General features: G+C 37.1%; 1 protein-coding gene across 9 annotated transcripts in view; it reads left to right on the top strand.

Moving 5' to 3' along the window:
• The window catches only part of MTERF1 (mitochondrial transcription termination factor 1), a 453,452-nt gene that overhangs the window by 22,027 nt on the left and 411,552 nt on the right, over window positions 1-19,873 (top strand). The window lies entirely within an intron of this gene.

Consider the following 19,873-nt stretch of genomic DNA (forward strand, 5'->3'; position numbering starts at 1 on the left):
TGCTTCTTTTTCTGTGTCATCTCCCTTTACCCACTTCCAATTCCCTCCTCTTCTTCAATAGCTTCAGACTCACCTGTGGAGCTTTAGAATATTGTCTTAGTCAGTTTGGGCAGTTGTATGAGTGTCTCATAAACAACAGAAATTAATTTTCACAGTTCTGGAGCCTGGGAGCCTAAAATCAGAGTGCCAGCATGATGGAGTTCTGGTGAAGACTGTTTTCTGGCCTCTTATAAAGGCATTAAACCCATCCACCAGGGTTCTACTCTCATGACCTAATCACTTCCCCATGGCCCCACCTCCTAGTACCATTACCTTGGGGCCTAAGATTTCACATATGAGTCTTGGGGGGACACAAACATTTCATCTATAGCAGATATAAACATGTATAGTTCCATCCCTGTAGTTTCTGACTTGGAACATAAGCTCCATAAATTTAAGAGTTTTTACTTGTTTTCATCACAACTGTATCCTGTGCCTAGAACGGTGCCTGGTACATAGTAGATGTTCAAAAATTACTTGTTGAATAAATAACAGTCTAAGATGGGGCCCAGATGACAAAGTTTTTAAGTTTCTCAAGTTATTTAGATGTGTGGTCAAGTTGATAACTACCATAGTACATATGGTTTCTTTCATCTACATCACAGATTCATCTTCAAAATGTCATCTTATTTATGGCTTCTGCTCTACTTCATGGCCTTTTTCTCTGCATTGTTTCAGCTTCTTATCTCTCTATTAACTGCCCATTTCTCTGTATTTTACAGTTCAAATTTCTATTAGCAAGACTCTGATTGGTCTAGCTTGTCTCTGTTTGAACAGATTTTCCCTCGTTAGAGCCCTGTACAGTGAGATGGTCAGCTTGATGACTGGATGCCCTTGTTTCTCTCTAGCCTGGTAATATATGGCCAAGAAGGAGGTATGTAGACTGAAAAGTTTTAGGCCCTTCTTATCATGGAGTTATTTCTGATGTATTAGATTTCCGACGTATAAGAATGTCTCTGGATGGTGGGTGGAGAATAGTTTGGATGGAAAGATCTTCACTAAGAGGACAGCAGATGATGTAGTGCCATGAATTAGGGGAGTTGCTGGGGGGAATGAAGAGAGGTGGGTGCCATTCACAGAGGTAAAGAATTAAAGAAGCAAGAAAAGGTTTATGGGCAAGGTGATGACTTTAGTTTTGTACATGCTGGTTTTGAGATGCCTCGGAGGCATTCATATTATGTTCAGAGGCAGTTGGATATATAGGTCTGTTGCTTAGTAGGCAGATCTAGGCTGCAGAAACATACTTAGGACATTTACATGTAGGTAGTGATTGAAACCATGCAATTGAGAACTGAGGAGATGGATGAGTAGGATGAGGAAGGAGGTGGCCTACAGAGGAAGCCTGAGAGTTTCCAATGCTCTAGAAAGAGGTAGGAGTAGGAGGAAAATTAGGAGAGCATTGTATTATGGAAGCCACTAGAAGAGGTGGATGATCAGCAGTATCAAATGGAATTATATCATTGAAGAATGTGATTTTTGAAATTCTTGATTAACGTGTTGTGGAATTTTTGAGAGGTGCTCTTACAGTAAAAGATGAATCACTGTTACATAATTATTAAAAAGAAAAAGTTAATTGTTTGATGGCTTGTAAAAAAAGGCGGCACGTTTTCTATATAGATGGAAGAACTCAGATTTTTCTGTCATTTTGTTTTGTTCTTTACCCCTTTGGACTATCCTCCTTCATTAGAGGCTTTGAAAACATTAAACATTAAAGAGCTTCCAGAATCCATTTATATACATTCTGGGCGGAGAAGCTTGCACCAGATATTCCCTTATTTACAAACCTATGAGCAAGAACATACTTTTTGCAATGTTTACTTAAAAGTACTATCCACCTTAATTCCCCCTTTCTCTTTGGTCTCTTTCATTCCTGAATGGGTGTGACTAGCCTGAAGAGATCAAGGGGAAAAGGTTTTGATCCCCCTACCTTAAGCAAGAAGTATTTGTCAAGTGGGCAAGAGGATCAGTCACTGTTGGATACAGAAGTTGTTTTTAACTGAAGTTCCAGTTGCTTTCAAATCGATCTTACTGCCATGGTCAGTTTTAGTTGTCCTTGGCAGAATGCAGGAATGAAAGTCTGAGCTTCCCCAGAGGCCATCTTTCCCTTTCCTTTATTATAATTGCTTTCTCCCCAAAAGAGAAGACATTGAAAGCTTTTGAAGAGCTAGAATTTTACTTTAGAGTGATCATTAAAGTTGCAATAGGAGAATATTTTTTAAGGAACCAGTTGAGGATCATGGTTACAGGAACTCAGAACAGCCTGGGATGGCTGGAGGCCTATTAGTAAATTATAGTTCTAATCAATGGCTGTTTCTGTTGTTAATACTCTGGTTCGAGTGGGAGGGGAGGAGGACTTCCAAGCTATTTATCCCAGTTAATCAGTTTGTTGTCTCTCAGCTCCAAACTTACTTTTCAATACCTGCTTGGGATTATGGGCTGGACTCTTTAAGCATTTCTATGTCACAGTGAGCACAATGTTAAACTTTGTCATTAGAGGTTGCTGGAGGGACACTGCAGGAAGACAGAAGAATCTCTTTCTAGTTAATGTGCCACATTTGTTTGTTTGTTTTTTTCCTTGCTTCTACCTCAGGGTCTGTCATTAGTGTATGTGTGTGTGTTGGGGGGCATCTACTGGTGCTCAAACTGAAATGTGCCCCAGAATGGGTAGTCCATTGGTGACTTCATAAGCCAGTGCTGAACCTGGTGACTACCTTGCTTCAACCATCCCAAAGTGGACACTGGTATGCTCCAGGTCTCATGCAGGCAGTGCCACCCTGATTTCTTCTGTGTGTATGCCCACCAGCCTTGCTGGGCTGCACTCTACAGGTGGTTTCCTATAGCCATCCTGCGATGTGCTTCAGGCCTTGTACCAGTAATAGTGCCCTGATTCCCTCTGTATGCTAACCCCCCAGCCTCGGCTTGCCTACTTCCTTAAGGGTTATCTCTTGCTGTGCTGTGACTGTGGACCAACTGGTCTGGCCAACCCAGCAAACATCTCCACTATCCAGTGGGTTGCAATCATACCTTGTTTCCAATGAGGTCTTTACCTCAGTCTTGGTGAGGAGGCCCTCCATCCAGATTTCTTCTTCACTGAGTACGCTTTATCAACCATGATGTTCTCTTTAGAGTTCTCTTATGTCTTTATGGTTACTCCTCTATCATAGTTAAATAAATTTTTAATGCTAAACTTCTCCTAGTCAGATTACTATGTGGTTTCTGTCTCCTGATTGCACCCAGAATGATACATTCTTTTTCCTTTAATCTATATACATACATCTTCCAGATTAATCTTCCTACAGCTCACCTTTGATTTAAAATACAAACCAAAAAAACAAACAAAAAGTTCATCTATTTTTTTTTAACTATACATACTCAGGTAAAAAAAGACTCTGACTTAAACTTATGACTTCAGAATTAAACTCTATAAATAAATGCTATGGCCATCTAAAAGTTTATATTGGCAAATTGCGTACATTTTCAAATTATAATGCAATATTTGTACACAGAATAACTATGTATACACTTCACTTACATTGCTGATACATAACAGTTACTCAAACTGTCTTGAGAAATGAGGCTTAATATAGATTGAAACTAGGTAGAAGATCAGTCTCAATTATAACATTTCTTTCACAACTAGTAAGAGATAATACAAACATTTGCTGAATATAAAAATAGTTCCATGCTTCGTGGTGTGTTCTGGATATTCCAATATATTTTACATGAGAGATGTTGACCATGAAGCAGTTCACTGCTGTGCTCAGTTGTAAAGTTGGAGGAACTCTGGTCCAAAGGAGGGGATTGCCCTCCATCCACTGGCCTCAATGCAGCTCAGGTAGAGATCTCACTATGTGAGTGAATGCAGCCTGGCAGTTTGGGAGGCCTGAGTGGAGGCAAGGGAACAGCACAGCTTTAATACGAGGGCCCACTCCTGGGAAAGGGACCATCAGGATTTGGTGCTTGGTCCCCTGGCTGGTTTGTAAAAGCCCCTTGTGATGTGCTGATTCTCATGACCTCTTCCAGGAACTTGAGCAACTTTAGCATCTCTGCCAACTCTTCTTGTATAGACTGTACAGATGTCTCTTCTGTTCTTGGATGAGAAAATTGATTTCCTTCCTTAAACTCAGGTTAACTGTCACCAACTTACTGTAAGTGTCAGTGAGGCTGGGTATATTTACTGGCTCCTTCTCTAGTCTGGCATTCTTTAAAGTTGTCTCCATCTTGGCATACTCCTTTTTAGCTACACAAAGCTTGTCGATAATGTGGCATTTCTCCTCAATCTGTGCAGCCAGTGTTTTTGCCAGTTGTTTTTCATGTCTTTTATTAAGTTGACTTCTAACAGACTGAACAAGTCTGAAAGTAAATAAGACAGCCACCCATAAGCTGAGGACAGGCAGACTCAACACTGTCTCCCAGCAGAGGCTCTGGAACATGAACTGAGAACACAGGCCATTGGGCAGCAGCAAAACCAGGACCGCACTCAGCTTTCTAAGGATCAGCCCAAAGCGAAGTTCCACAGAGGACAGCAGCCTCTCCATGGCACTGACTCACCACAGGGCTCTGCCCAGTTACCGTGGATCCACCAGTCACAATAAGCTGCAGGGGAAACCCCATCCTTCTACCTGGAACCCAACCAGCAACTGACATCCTGGATTGGTCAGTTACCAGGTCAGTGTCGGTGGGGAGGAGGCGTGGCTGTCAGAGGAGAGGGTTGTAACTAAAATTTCATTTTCTCCATTATTGTCTAATGGTAATTTTTTCTTACCTCTTTCTTTTTGTGTTTATACCTGTATACAATAAAAATATACTGAAATGTGTCAATGTAAAGTTCATGATTTCACAAATCTTTCAAATTCCTAACCCTTGACAGTATCGGAAAAGTCAGTGTATGAAACATATGTTTGAATCACATCCATTAACACAGAATATATACCCTCTGTCACATTTCATTTGAAATACACACACTCTCACGACATGCATGCATCAGTTTGATGGTGGCTGAACTTGATAAAAATGAAAAAAATCACAATGTATACTTTGATATCTGTCTCTTTTACTCTAAGTAATGTTTTTAGAGCTACATGTTTTTATTTGAATATGCCATTCATTCTGTTTGTAGGGCTGAATAATTTGACCTTGTAAGATTATATCACAAAATATTAATCCATTCTCTTAATAATGGACATTTGGGTTAGTTCAAGTGTGGGTTATTATGAGTAAATAAATAAATATATACATATACATGCATCTTTTTTCCAAATATCTTTTTTCATTTACCCTGTGAGACGAATACCTGGGAGCAGCTCTGTTGGGTAGATATGTGTTAAATAATCCTTCATTTTGAAAGAGAGTTCTTGAGGTATAATTTACATGCCATAAATTCACTCATTTAAATACAGAATTCTTTCGTTTTTGTGTATGTAAATGTGCAGAGTTGTGTCTCCCTAACGATCCCATTTTAGAACAGTTCTATCACAGGAAAAAAAGATTTTTCAATCCACACGTTTCTTTATCAGCTTCATTTGACACAGTCAGTCTCTCTTTCTCTTTGAAATGCATCCATGAGATAGATTCCAGTTCAATACACTGTACCATTTTTATAATTGTTTTTCTTGTTGGTTTCTACTTTTCAAATGAACTCACTGGCCTTTCCTTCTGTGACTCCACTGATGGTTTCTACTTTTCTTTCAAACCCTTTAGCATTAGTTTGACTCAGGAATTAGTTCTTTTTTTTTTTTTTCATAGTTTACATTAGGACTGACTCTTGATGTTGTACATTCTATGGGTTTTGACAAGTGCATAATGACATGTAGCCACTATAGTATCATACAGAATAATTTCATTGCCCTAAAAAATCCCTTGTGCTACATCTATTCATTCCTCCCTCCCTCCCTCTCCCCAAACCCCTGGAAACCATGATCTTTTTATTGTTTCTGTAGCTGTGCTTTTTCCAGAATGTCATTTGGTTGGAATCATATAGTTTGCACCCTCTTCAGACTGGCTTCTTTCATTTAGTAAATTTCTTCTATGACTTTCACGGCTTGATAGATCTTTTTTCTTTTTTACTGCACATACATCTTTTAATTTACATATATGTGCTGTTCATTGTTTCTAAGAATGTTTAGAGCTTTAGCTTTTTAAATTTACATAGTTATCAAAGGAATAATGCCAACCACAAAGTAAGAATTAACTCAAAAAGATACATACACTCTGCTATTAACAGCAACATTATTTATAATTGCCAAGATATGGAAGCATCCTAAGTGCACATCAACAGTTGAATAGATAATGGAGATGCAGCATATATATATATATATATATATATATATATATATATATATATATATGTAATGGAATACAACTCACCCATAAAAAAGAAGGTATTTTGTCATTTGCGGCCCTTCATTCCTTTTTTCTTCACTTCAAAAACAAGAATTTTATAACTGGCAGAGACATTTCCAATACCTGAAAAACAACAAAATACCTATAAATAAATGTAACCAAGGAGGTTACCTATACTCTGAAAACCAAAATGATGCAAAGAAATGGGAAGATTTCTTGTGCTCTTGGATTGGAAGAATCAACACTATCAAAATGGCCACATTACCCAGAGCAATCCACATATCCAACGCAACCCCCATCAAAATACTCGTGACATTCCTCACAGAAATAGAATAAACAATTCCAAAATTTATAAGGAACCATAAAAGACTCCGAACAGCCAAAGCAATCTTTTGTAGATCTCTCTTTATTTTTTTCTCTTTCTTCTTTTTGTTCTCTTTCCTTATGGTTTGATGACTAGAGAAGGTCCTTTAACATTTGTTGTAAAGCTGGTTTAGTGGTGCTGAAATCTTTTAGCTTTTGTTTATCTGTGAAGCTTTTGATTTCTCCATCACGCCTGAACGAGAGCCTTGCTGGATAGAGTATTCTTGATTGTAAGTTTCCCCCTTGCATCACTTTAAATATATTGTGCCACTCCCTTCTGGCCTGTAGAGTTTCTGCTGAAAAATCAGTTGATAACTTACATTTTTTTTTAAAGCATTCCCATAAGAAACAAAGTAGTCAATGATTGTCTAGTATTTGTGGATTGGTTAAAGGGGATACCTGGTTTTAGAACTCAAAATTATATCTTATTTTTATATTTTATGTTTTTAGTTTGTTTCAGGATGGGTGAAACAAGACTAAAAATATCTTGACTTGATTATTTCCCTTTTCTTTGCTATCAGAAACATGAAATACAATGGCTATAAAATTTGGGGGCAAGGTAGAACATTTGTTTTTTTCATTACCTGGTCCTGAGGGCATCTATTCATTACTTGGGTAGACAGATAATTTCATACATATGTTTAAATTCATTAAAGTACTCCTCCTCTATGTGCTTTGGTTGTATGTGTGGTAAAATATGCAGAAATACTTTGTAAATTGTAAAACAGAAGGAAGTGAATTGTTTTTAGAAAGCAAACTGGAAAAGGAAAAGCTCCCAAGCTGGTGAGAAATTCAACCTATTAAAAATTAAAATCCCTTGGGAGAGGTACTCCTATTCCATAAGAATTTGATAAAGGGCTGTTGGGCCTTAAGTCTGTGATACGAGATGAGGGACCCAACAGTTTGTGTAGAAAGAGGCAGATTTCTCTAGTTGCTCATGGATTGGACTCATCTTTGTTGGGCATCAGGCCAGCCTGTGGATGTTTTCATCAGCAGGTGGTTCTTCTGAATTCCTCATTATCTTGAATAATATACTGTTAGAGGAAAAAAGCCAATTCCAGGAGAACATGAAACATGAATATAAAAGGCATTTAAAATTATTTTTTTAAAAAGCATCCTTAGGGAGAAAATACAGAGTTCTTTCTTTTGTAGCCTGAAAAGGAAGGTGAGTTCAACAGAGGGTAAAAATGAAGAGAACTAGCCTTTCCAGTCTTGCTTAGACAAAGCCTTTATTATTTAACCTTTCTATAGCTCTTTGTATTTTCCAAAGACCTTTACAAATGCATTTTTTCCCCGTGTAACAATTCTCTGATCAAAACAGGTTAGTATTCATCTTTCCATTTTCTAGATGAGAAAAAAGAGTTCCAGAGAAGTGAAATCACCTCCATTGGTCCTAGGGTGAGTCAAAGGTAGAATGTGCTTTTGAACCTTTGACACAGAGTTCTTGGCTTAATTACTCTGCAACGTGTTGTTTCCTGTCATGACTTAAGCTCTACAAATTGGTTAAAAGGAATCCTTAATCTAAGAAGCCAAGTCTAGAATTCTAAATTGAGGTTACTCTGTGGGAAGGCTTTAGGTTTTACTAAAACTGAGATCCCTTTGGGTGACCCTGCTTTGAGGGCTACTATGGAGAAGAGGTGATGTGGTTCCTAGACTTCAGAAAAGGAAGTCCTAGACTTCAGAGGAGGTGCTCCTTCAGGTCTCCTGGGGATTATGGTTATGCCTCTTTGTAGAAGAAACCTGAAAGTGATGTTTGTAGGATTGGCATCTGAAAAAGTGGTTTTAGCTCAGCCATTGAGTTTTGTGTCTAGTTCTCATGGACCCAGTTAGCTGTTCATGTGTTTGAATTATTTTTTCCCAGAGGAGAACCTGGCCAGTCTCCAATTCCTGAAACTCTAATTTAGGTTACATATTTCTTTGCAATGTGAATCTATTTCAAATTTGATGTAAGATCACTGACTAATACATTGCCAAATACCCTATAGGCATCTCAATAAATATTTATTAATGTAAATCATGAGACCGATCTTTTTCAATATTTACTTTTGAAATATGTGCTCTACCAATACTACAACAAGGAAAACTTTCAGGATAATTACATTTTGCATTTATACCTAGTGATTTATTTCCTAGAATTGCAAATTTTGGCAGAGACATGATTTTTTTTTATCTTTAAGTTATTGGCAAATGTTAGTCCTATATTATAGATGAAGAGTGTAAGAAGGAAATGGAGTGATTTGCAAGAAGGCTCACAGTGGATTGAAGTAGGGAATGAAAATTTAGGTCTATATTTCCAAATATTACTAAAATAGTCTAGTTCTGGGAACTAAACTAATGGTCAAGAAATATATGAGGCACAGTTAGTTCATGTACATGGAACTATTCTCTGATTAAAATGTAATTTTGAAAAATGAATTTTTCTTTTGACTCTAACCTTGAGATTATATCCTCTACTGGCAGTTGGAGGCTATTTTTTTCCTATTGAATTTAATCTGTGATTGTTTATTCCCGATGATTCAGAGGGTATTATTACCTATTTATATTACTGCTATCTATTTTTTTTAAATCAGCCTAAAATAGAAATTGATCCAATATTTTGTTTTTTAATATATAGATTGAAAAATTTTAAAAATAGTAGTTGAAGTTAGAATAGTTAATACTTCTAATCAAACTAGAAAATGGCTTTAGTAGTTATTTTAGAAATAAATTCAATAGATATTTTAGAAATGTATTACTTAGTTATTTTTATAACTTTGTATATGAATAAAATGAGTAAGTTTACATCTTTACAAATATAAAAATGCATTTTGTAGCATTATTTCTTGTTAAAATCTTTTATCATTTGTTTGAAATAGTATTTTTCAACAGGTGATTTATAATTCAGCTGCATCAGAGTCACCTAGGATATTTATTAAAATTCAGAGCCCAGGGTCTCACCTCAAATCTACTGAACATGACTCTTAACACTGGGGTCCAGAAATCTGCATTTTAAATATGCTTTTTAGCTGACTTGCACAACTGTAAGTAATACAGCATTACTTTAGTGTGAGGACAGGGTCGGGGGATTGGGTCAAGGGAGGTGAGCAAGGGCACGAAGAGCACGATATGCTGCGGCATTTGGATCTTATCCTGGAGGTAATGGTAATTTGAGATGGGCAGCAACATAGGTTAATTGGATTCATTTGAGTTACTTTTATAAACTACTTACTTAGAGAATTAATCCTACTTATCAAGAAAGATAGATGAGGCTAAATGCACAAATTCTTACATAAGATTATTCTAAAGGGTATCAGATGTATGTAATTTATTCCTCATTATCCCAGCATTAATGGTGCCAAACTTTTTGCTTGTGAATGACAACATATACAAATAATCACTATTTTCCTGTTATGAGTCATGTAAAGATTAATATATAGAAAAAGAAGCTCTAGGCTCAAACTGATAATATTGCTAATATACATTCACAATGACAAAACCGTTGGTGACTGCAAATGCCATCAATATACTAATAAAATGGAAACCATTCCTGAAGCAGCTGGTTCAAGGCTGGTACACTTTATAGAGTCCATTTGTGCAGTAGTTTATTCTGGCTTAAGTGTATTTTTAATTATATGTTACCTGCCTTCTGTTTAAATAAAAATATAATTGTGGTAGTCAGATTAGTCTGCTAAAATAAACAACCCAAAATGTGGCTCAACACAGTAAGGGATGGTTTCTCGCTCATGCCATAGCCAATGCAGGTTGTCAGGCATAGGTGGAGCTTTGCTTCATTTAGGGATCCAGGCTGTTTTCGATGGATTGTTCTGATATCTTCTAAGGCCTTGGAATCTAGCCTGTGTCTAGCCTTTAGACAAGGTGGGGAGAGAGTGTGGAGAAGTTACCCATGCTCTTAACCACCTCATTGGAAGTGATAACATCTCCTCCCCGATATCCCACTGGTAAGAACTAGACACATAGCCCCACAGAGCTGTAAAGCACCTGAGAGCTGTTCTCCAATACTTCTTCAAGGAAGAAAAGAATAAAGCCAGTCTCTGCAACAATATACTATTCTTCCAAATCACTCACATCAAAGATCTGTATTAGGGAGTAGGAAATGCTCAAATAGGCTAACATACTATAGACACTTCTTGACTTACACATATCTGTTAGAGTCAGGCATTCACTGAGAACAACTGCTTTTGCTAGATGGTCCAGGGCAGTCTATCAAACTTTTTTGACTACACTTCAGTAAGAAATGTATTTTACATGGTTACTTAATACCAGTACATATGTACCAATGTAAAAATTTCATATCTATTTTTAAGGAAACAGTATTTACTCTTTCTATATGTGGTACACGCTGGCATTTTCTGTACTGTTTTCTCCTCTGTTCCATTTTGTTCTGTAGCCTTGTGTGCCTCAACAGTAGGCTCATCCATAGTTCTGGGAGGCTCCATTCCATCTCCAGCAGTCTTTGCTCCTGAGGGGAGATGCCCAGGGGAGTCTGAGTCTGGGTTTCCTGACCTGTAGATTATTCTTGCTGCAGTCCTTTAGGTACCCAAAGGCTTGCCTTTTTCACTGTGTGCTTTCCTCCTCTCCTACAACTGTGAGGGTTGTCACCTTTCAGAAATAAAGGCACATATTGTTTTATTGCCCTTCACTTTATTGCACTTGGCTGTTATTGTGATTTTTTACAAACTGAAGGTTTGTAGTAACCCTGCATTGAGCAAGTCTATCAGCATTATTTTTCCAACAGCATTTACTCACTTCATATCTCTGTGTCTCATTTTGGTAATTCTTGCAATATTTCAAAATTTTTCGTTATTATTTTATTTGTTATGGTGATCTGTGGTCAGTGATCTTTGATGTTACTATTCTAGTTGTTTTGAGGAGCCATGAACCATGCCCATAATAGGTGGTGAACCTAACTGATAAATATGTGTGTTCTGACTGTTCCACTGACCAGCTGATCCTCTTCTATCTCCCTTTCCTCATGCGTCTCTATTCCCTGAGACACAATATTGAAATTAGGCAAATTAAAGGAATTAGGCCAATAGATGAAATTAGGCCAACAATGGGCTCTAAGTGTTCAAGTGAAAGGAAGAGTCACATGTCTCTCACTTTAAATAAAAAGCTAGAAATGATTAAGCTAAGTGAGGAAGATGAGTCAAATCTGAGATAGGCCAAAAGCTCGGCCTCTTACACCATACAGCCAAGTTGTGAATGCAAAGGAAGTGTTCTTGAAGGCAATTAGATGTATTACTCCAGTGAACACCCAAATGATAAGTGAAACAGCCATATTGTTGATTTGGAGAAAGTTTTAGTCTTCTGGATAGAAGATCAAACCAGCCACAACATTCCCTTAAGCCAGAGCCTAATCCAGAGCAAGGCCTTAATTCTCTTCAATTCTATGAAGCCTAAGAAAGGTGAAGAAGCTGCAGGAAAAAACAAATTGGAAGCTAGTATAAGTTGGTACATGAGGTTTAAGGAAAAAAGCCATTTCCATAATGTTTAAGTGCAGGGTGAATTAGCAAGAGATGATAGTAGCAAGGGCCGCAGTAGAATCTGCAGCAAGTTATCCAGAAGATCTAGTTAAGATCATTATCGCAGATGGCTACACTACATGACAGACTTTCAATATAGATGAAACAGCTTTCTGCTGGAAGAAAATGCCATCTAGGACTTTCATAGCTAGAGAGGGGAGTCATTGCCTGGCTTCAAAGCTTCAAAAGACAGGCTGATTCTCTTGTTGGGGGTAATGCAGGTGATGACCTAAAAGTTGAAGCCAGTGCCCATTTATCATTCCAGAACTCTCAGGGCTCTTTAGAATTATGCCTGATCTACTCTGCCTGCACTCTATAAATGGAAAAACAAAGCTTGGGTGATGGCACATCTGTTTACAACATGATTTACTGAATATTTTAAGCCCGCTGTACAGACCTACTGCTCAGAAAAAAAGATTTCTTTCAAAATATTGCTGCTCATTGGCAATCCATCTGGTCACCCAAGAGCTCTGATGGAAATGTGCAGGAGATTAATGTTATTTTCATGCCTGCTAACACAACATCCATTCTGCAGCCCATGGATCAAGGAATAATTTCAACTTTTAAGTCTTATTATTTAAGAAACACATTTCATAAGGCTATAGCTGCCATAGATAGTGATTCCTCTGATGGATCTGGGCAAAGTAAATCAAAAGCCTTCTGGAAAGGATTTACCATACTAGATGCCGTTAAGAACCCTCATGATTCATGGGAAGAGGTCAAAATATCAACATTAACAGGAGTTTGGAAGAAGATGAATCCAGCCCTCATGGATGACTCTAAGGGGTTCAAGACTTCACTGGAGGAAGGAACTGCATGTGTGGTGGAAATAGAGAACTAGAATTAGAAATGGAGCCTGAAGATATGATTGAATTGCTGCAATCTCATGATGAAACTTTAATGGACAAGGAATTGCTTCTTTTGGATGGGTAAAGAAAATGGCTTCTTGACATGGAATCTACTCCTGATGAAGATGCTGTGAAGACTGTTGAAATGATGACAAATGCTTTGGACTATTACGTAAACTGATAAAGCAGCAGCAGGATTGGAGAGAATTGGCTCCAATTTTGAAAGAAGTCCTATTGTGGGTAAAATGTCAAACAGCATTGCATACTACAGAGAAATAGTTTGTGAAAGGAAGAGTCTTTTAAGAAATTTCCGCAACCACCCTAACCTTCAGCAGCCATGACCTTGACCAGTCAGCAGCCATCAATATTCAGGCAAAACCTTCCACCAGCAAAAAGATTATGATTCACTGAAGCCCCAGATGATGGTTAGCATTCTTTAGCAATCAATTATTTTTACATTAAAGTATGTACATTTTTTTTTAGATGTAATACTTTTACTCAATAGACTGTAGTATAGTGTATAAATGAATTTCATATGCACTGGGAGGTGAAGAAATTCTGTGTGGCTTGCTTTATTGCAATATTTACTTTATTGCAGTGGTCTGTAACTGGTACTATAGGCATGCTATAAATTTAGTTGAATTGTAAGTTTTCTGGGGGTCTTTTACGTTTATTTATTTTTTAAATGAATGTTTTCAGGGTTTCAAGTTATATACTTACCAAAGGACTGTTGGAGTAGAGCCCCTTCCCATTCTGGAGCTGTGACTCATTTAAGTGCCATCTAGTGGCCAAACTAGTTTTAACTGTTTTTTAACAAATTGATTTTCATTTTAACAGCTTGAAGGACTAACTCTAGAACATAAATATTATATGTTATTATAAATTCTGCGGAGAATGGTCCAAGCTGCGTTGAAGTGATTGCAACACAAATAGTTCTGATTTCCCTATCCCTAAGCAGGCAGCTGGGATAGGAGAGCTTGGACCACAAAGTTGCTCTGCTATGTAGAAGGTATTCCCTGAGGTCACCTATCAAGGGGTCATAGAGTATTTGATAATCATTTATTCATTATTCAATCATTTAATATCAAGTCAACATTTATTTACTTACTTTTTTAAGGGCTTGTTGTTTATTAGGTAATAAATACATCCATGCCTTTAGTGAAGCTAGTTTTGTGAGATTTAGAAAGGTGAATCGGACATGGTCCTAACCTAAAAGAACATATGATCAGTAGAGGACACAGGAAACTTCCAGGACTGCTCTAAGTTCAGTCTTGGGGGAGATAAGACATGCAGTCACAAAACAGGGAGTAATAGCAGATGGTAGCTGAACTGCATGGCTCTATCTGCAAGTGCTGCAAGAAGGCAGAAAGCTGCCTCTCAGCTCATCCCCCACTGCCTTCCCTACTTAGCTCTGCACATTTTGGGGTCAACAGACAATGGTTAGTATAGAGGAATGACAGATTAGCTGTTTTTCATATCCATGGTTGTCAACTGCACAACAGCAGCTTTATAAAAAATAAAAAAAAAATAAAAAAGCTGACCCCCTGTCACTTCAGTTGGCATTCAAGTCAACTAATTTGTCTTAAAACCTTTATGTAGATTTTAGATAGCTTATGTAGCTAATAAATCCAAATGAAAAATTCTAGTGGCTATTTCTTGCTTAATTTTGATGATAAAAAAAAATGACATCACAAGAAAATGACACAAAGAAAAACTTGTATTTGAATTTAACTACAGTGAATTAATAGTAATCCCCCAAGTCCCTTTCCTTTAACAGCACTATATTCTGTAGTGTTTTCCAACTCCCTCCTCCTCTGCCATTTTCCTCCTTCAGGGTCATAAGTGACTAATTTTATTGACTTAATCTCAAACTGATACTTTTACAGTAAATCCTTTCAAACACTCAGAGATTTCATTTTAATGGTTTAAATTTGAGGAGTTTTTCAGTGCTTTTCTGGGTTGTTCTGAGTGCTGAGATGGAAGAGGGAACTTAAAAAATGATTTATAAAGCAGTTAATATATGTGACTTTCATATTACCTACTAAAGTCTGCAAGAGGAAAATTGATCTTGCTTTTTTTGCTTCAAAAAAATTCCCAAACCACTACTCAATTAAAATTTCTAACCCAACACCCTAGATTGTAATGTATTAATAATATAGATCTACATAATTTAATGCTGTCTTCAGAAATAGGTATAAGAAAACAGTTTGAGTGATTTATGGTATAATAAAATTTGGTAATATTTATATCTTGATAAAATATTAATATGTTTTTTTGCATTGCTTAGACATGTCATTAACTTTGACTAACATGAAGGCAACCTTCAGTCACTTAGAAAGCACTTTTGTAGTGAGGCGAGTAGTATTGGTTAATGTGAGTGAGACTTAAGCAAATTTCATTGGCCTAACATAATTTTTGTGTCTTATATTTTCTCAAAAGAGAAAAAGCAGCTTTGAGTTAAAAGCCATTATTTCTGAGATATCTGCTGAGAATGGACTCCAGCAGCTCCTTTTTTTCTAGGCAGAGGAAACTGCTCACAGATGCTCCTGCCAGAGACAGCATTGGTCACAGCTGTTCTACCCTTGCAGTATATCATTATTTTTGTGATTCTCTAGCTTTTCCTATTTGCTAATCAAATATAAATTTGGATTTAAGTGTTCTTTGTTAATGATTACAGAGGCAACAGCCTGACAAACTAGCAAGCATAGGTAAGGTTTAGACATACCTCCTTTAGTTAAAGATGCTCCATTCATTCATTCATTCATTCATTTCTTCAACAAAGATTTATTAGGTACCCACTAGGTATCAGGTACTGTTCTAGGTGCTAGGGTTTTAACAGTGGACAAAGCAGGCTACCATCCTGGCCCAGAGGCTCAAGCTTACATTCTAGTGAGTGGATATAGACAAAAAAACAAAAACAAATAATTATATAGTATGCAGATAGTAGTAAGTGATATGGAGAAAAATAAAGCAGGAATGGGATAGAGGAGGTTCCAGGATGAAGGAGGGGATTCAAATTTAATTCAAATGGTGGGAGAAGACCTCACTGAGAACAAAGACAAAGGAAGCAAAAGAGTGAGCCCTGTAGATATACCTGAGGGAAGAGTGTGCTCTGCAGAAGAAACAGGAAATGCCATGGCCCTGAGGGAGGAGAGTGCTTGATTGTGTTAATTGAACAATAAGGAGGCTGGTAAGGCAGGAGCAGTAATGATAGGGAGGACAAAGGGTGTGAAGTCAGAGAGGTATTAGGCACAGGTCATGTAGGGCTTTGTGAGTCATCATAAGGACTTTGGTGTCTACTATAAGGGAGAGGGGAATCCACTGGAGGGTTTTGAACAGAGAAGTAGGACTATTTGATTTGTTTTAAAAGAACCAGTATGGCTCCTTCATTGAAATAAGAAGCAAGGTCACCAGCTGAAAGTGAGACTAAGGGAGAGAGTGCTGGAAGAGATTATAATGCAGTCACCTAGGAGAATGGGACAATGATTTGATTGATTTGATGAGGGAAATGTAGTGTGAGTGCCAGGTAGCATAGCAGGCCCACTTGGGGTTAGTGGTCCTGAATTTAAAGTGAGATCAGTCAGCTGTGTAAAGCAGGGAAAGTAGGATTTAATGAGGGTTGAGGTTTTGCCAAACAACTAAAAGGGGAAAGATGAGGAAAGGGAGTTGAGTGTCACTTAGGGGGGTGATTTAGTGATTGGTTCTGGAATTTAGCTGAGTAAGGAGAGAAGTGAGTACTCAAGGGGCAAGGATAGTGAAAAGGTGGTAGGATCAATGGACTGAAGGTGTCATGCTGCAGGATTGTTGGGTATTGCACTGGTCAGAGAATGATATGCTTGAAGTTAAGGTCATGGGACAAAAACTGGTTTCATTTAGGGTGTGGTAAGAAAGTTATCTTTCTCAAATGAAGTATGAAAATGCCAAAGATGAATGTTCATTATAATTGAATCCCTTTGAAACATGCCATTCTTTCTAGATTCCCGCCCCTCCCCCCCAATATTTGAGCTTTTAGAACAGTAGCAGAAGATATACACAATGGCTGATTTAGAAATTTAGGTACTCACTTTGTATATTTCATTATGAAAAAAAATTACAACCTAGTCCATCTTTCCAAGATTATTTGCTTTATTCTAGCTAAAAACTAAACAAACCAAAAAACAGTACTGAGATCAAGGAGACAAAATATTCCCTCTTCAGTTGGAAATATTCAGTGAGCAAATGAGAGTCACATTTATATTTTCCACTGTACCAGGCACTGGCTGTAGAGTAGGAAAACACTTTTGTGAATGATAGCACAGTGATGGTAACAGTAAAACAAAAGCACAAGATCAGCCAGTAAATACTTGCCATTGGAACACACATCTCATATACAAAATCTTGCTGTTTTTCTGTTGGCTTTTGAAGAGAGACTATTAGACTCTAAGCACATACAATTTGAAAGAAGTGTAAACATGAATTATTTAGTGCTTTTTCTTAAGTACAGATTAAAATGCCAACATTTGCAATTTCATAACATACAAGGTAGTTAGGCTATTTGAGTCAAAATCGCATCAGGATGTTAGTAAGATCTCTTAAATTGGCATGAGTATTTGAAAACATCTGCTTTTGCTGTTGTTTTCCTTTCTAGGTATAGATAATGTAAAAAACAAAAAAAAACCCCTGACACTTAAAGCTCTGGGTGGTTAAATATCAAGGATAAATAGCTATGCAGTTATTTTGAAGAAATAAATTAAAAGTGACTTAAATACAAACTTTTAAAAAAGGGTGAGAACACAACAAATATAGAATTTGTTGGTTTATTGTTTCCCAAATTCAAACACTTAAAATTTTCTTGTTTTGTATAGGTTGAAATGTAGGGAAAAAATATATATGTATATGTATATATATATACACACACACATATATATACATATATATACACTATATATATATATATAGTCCAGACCTCCCCTGGGAGCCTATTCACACCCCAGCCAGCGTTATACACACACACACACACACACACACACAAGTTCATGTGCATGCACATGTTGACATGTCAATGACATGAACACAGGCATGCACACACACAAATCCACACACACCTCTTACACACCAGTCTCACAAACACAGATCTATGCCCACAGATACAGACACAAATACAGAGAACATGTGCTTGTCAATTTCTGTAAAGAAGCCAGCTGTGATTTAGATAGAGATTTTGATGAATCTGCAGATCACTATGTATACTAAAGTCATCTGAACAATATTAAGTCTTTCAATCCATGAACATTGATGTATTACCATTTATTTAGGTCTTCTTTAATTTCTTTCAGTGATATTTTGTAGTTTTTAGAGTAGAAGTTTTTTTAATTGAAGTATATAGTTGATTTATAATGTTATGTTAGTTTCTGGTATACAGTAGGGTAGAAGTTTTACATTCCTTTGGTTAAATTTATTCTTAAGTATTTTATTTTTTGCTAATATTATAAATGGAATTATATCCTTAATTTCACTTTTGATCTCATTACAACTGTATAGAAATACAACTGAGTTTTATATATTGATCTTGTATTATGCAACCTTACTGAACTTGTTTATTAGTTCTAATAGTTTTTTAATGGATCCCTTAGGATTTTCTAGATACAAGAGCATGTTATCTGCAAGTTTTATTTCTTGCTTTCCAATACAGATGCCTCATTTCATTTTCTTCCCTAATTACCATAGCTAAAGCCTGCAGTAAATGTTGAATAGAAGTGGTGAAAATGGACATTCTTTTCTTTTTCTTGATTATAAGGGTAAACCATTCAGTCTTTCACCATTTAAGTTCAATGCATCTACTTTTGGGTACAAAGATGTAGGGATCATTGGAGAACATATTCCAGCACTTCCTATTTCCCTTTCTTGCTTTAGTTGTTGCACTTACCACATTCAGATGTACTCCTGTATGTTTTAAACTGTTTTTTTTGTTTGTTTGTTTTATAGTCTCTTCCCTGCTCCTGCCTGCCCCCCACCTAATGTAAGTGCCATTAGGGCAGCATTTTTGTTTGTTTTAGTCACTGTTGCATCAAAGTCTAGAACTGTGCTGGACATGTAGGAGCACTAAACACACATCTGTTGATTGAAAGGATGTGTTTTCTGTTGCTGGTTTATAAACTCTTTGGTGAAAGGAAGCATAGTTTTGGATTTTTAAAAATCTTTGTTTTGTCTGTACCATCTAGCATAATGTATCGGTTATGACAGGTGCTCAGTAAGTGTTGGTGAAATGGAATCAAACATTCTATTAAGGACAAAAGGCTTCATGGAAATGAGAGTTAGGCTAGGACTGAAGGATGGGTAAGAATGAGATGGACAGAAGCAGGGAAATATTAGTGGTGTGAAATGTAAATTTTATTACTTTGGTTTAAAAAAAATTCACTGTGAAGAAATTTATTCTCTCACAGTTCTGGGGGCCAAAAACTTGAAATCAGGGTGTTGGTAGGGCCATCCTTTAGGGAAGGATACTTCCTGGCTTTTTTGTCTAGTAACCCCAGGTATTCCTTGGCTTGCAGCTGCAGTACTTCTGTCTCTGATTCCACCATCACATGGTGTTCTCCCTGTGTATGTCTGTCTTCTTATGGCATTTTCCTCTTACAAGGACACCAGTCATCTTGGATTAGGGCCCATCCTAATGACCTCATCTTAACTTGATTACATCTGCCAAGACCCTATTTCCAAATAAGGTCACATTAACAAGTACTTGGGGCTAGAACTTCAACATATCTTTTTGGAGGACACAAT

Source organism: Camelus dromedarius, chromosome 7 (genome assembly GCF_036321535.1).
Source record: "Camelus dromedarius isolate mCamDro1 chromosome 7, mCamDro1.pat, whole genome shotgun sequence".
In the NCBI taxonomy this organism is placed as follows: domain Eukaryota; kingdom Metazoa; phylum Chordata; class Mammalia; order Artiodactyla; family Camelidae; genus Camelus; species Camelus dromedarius.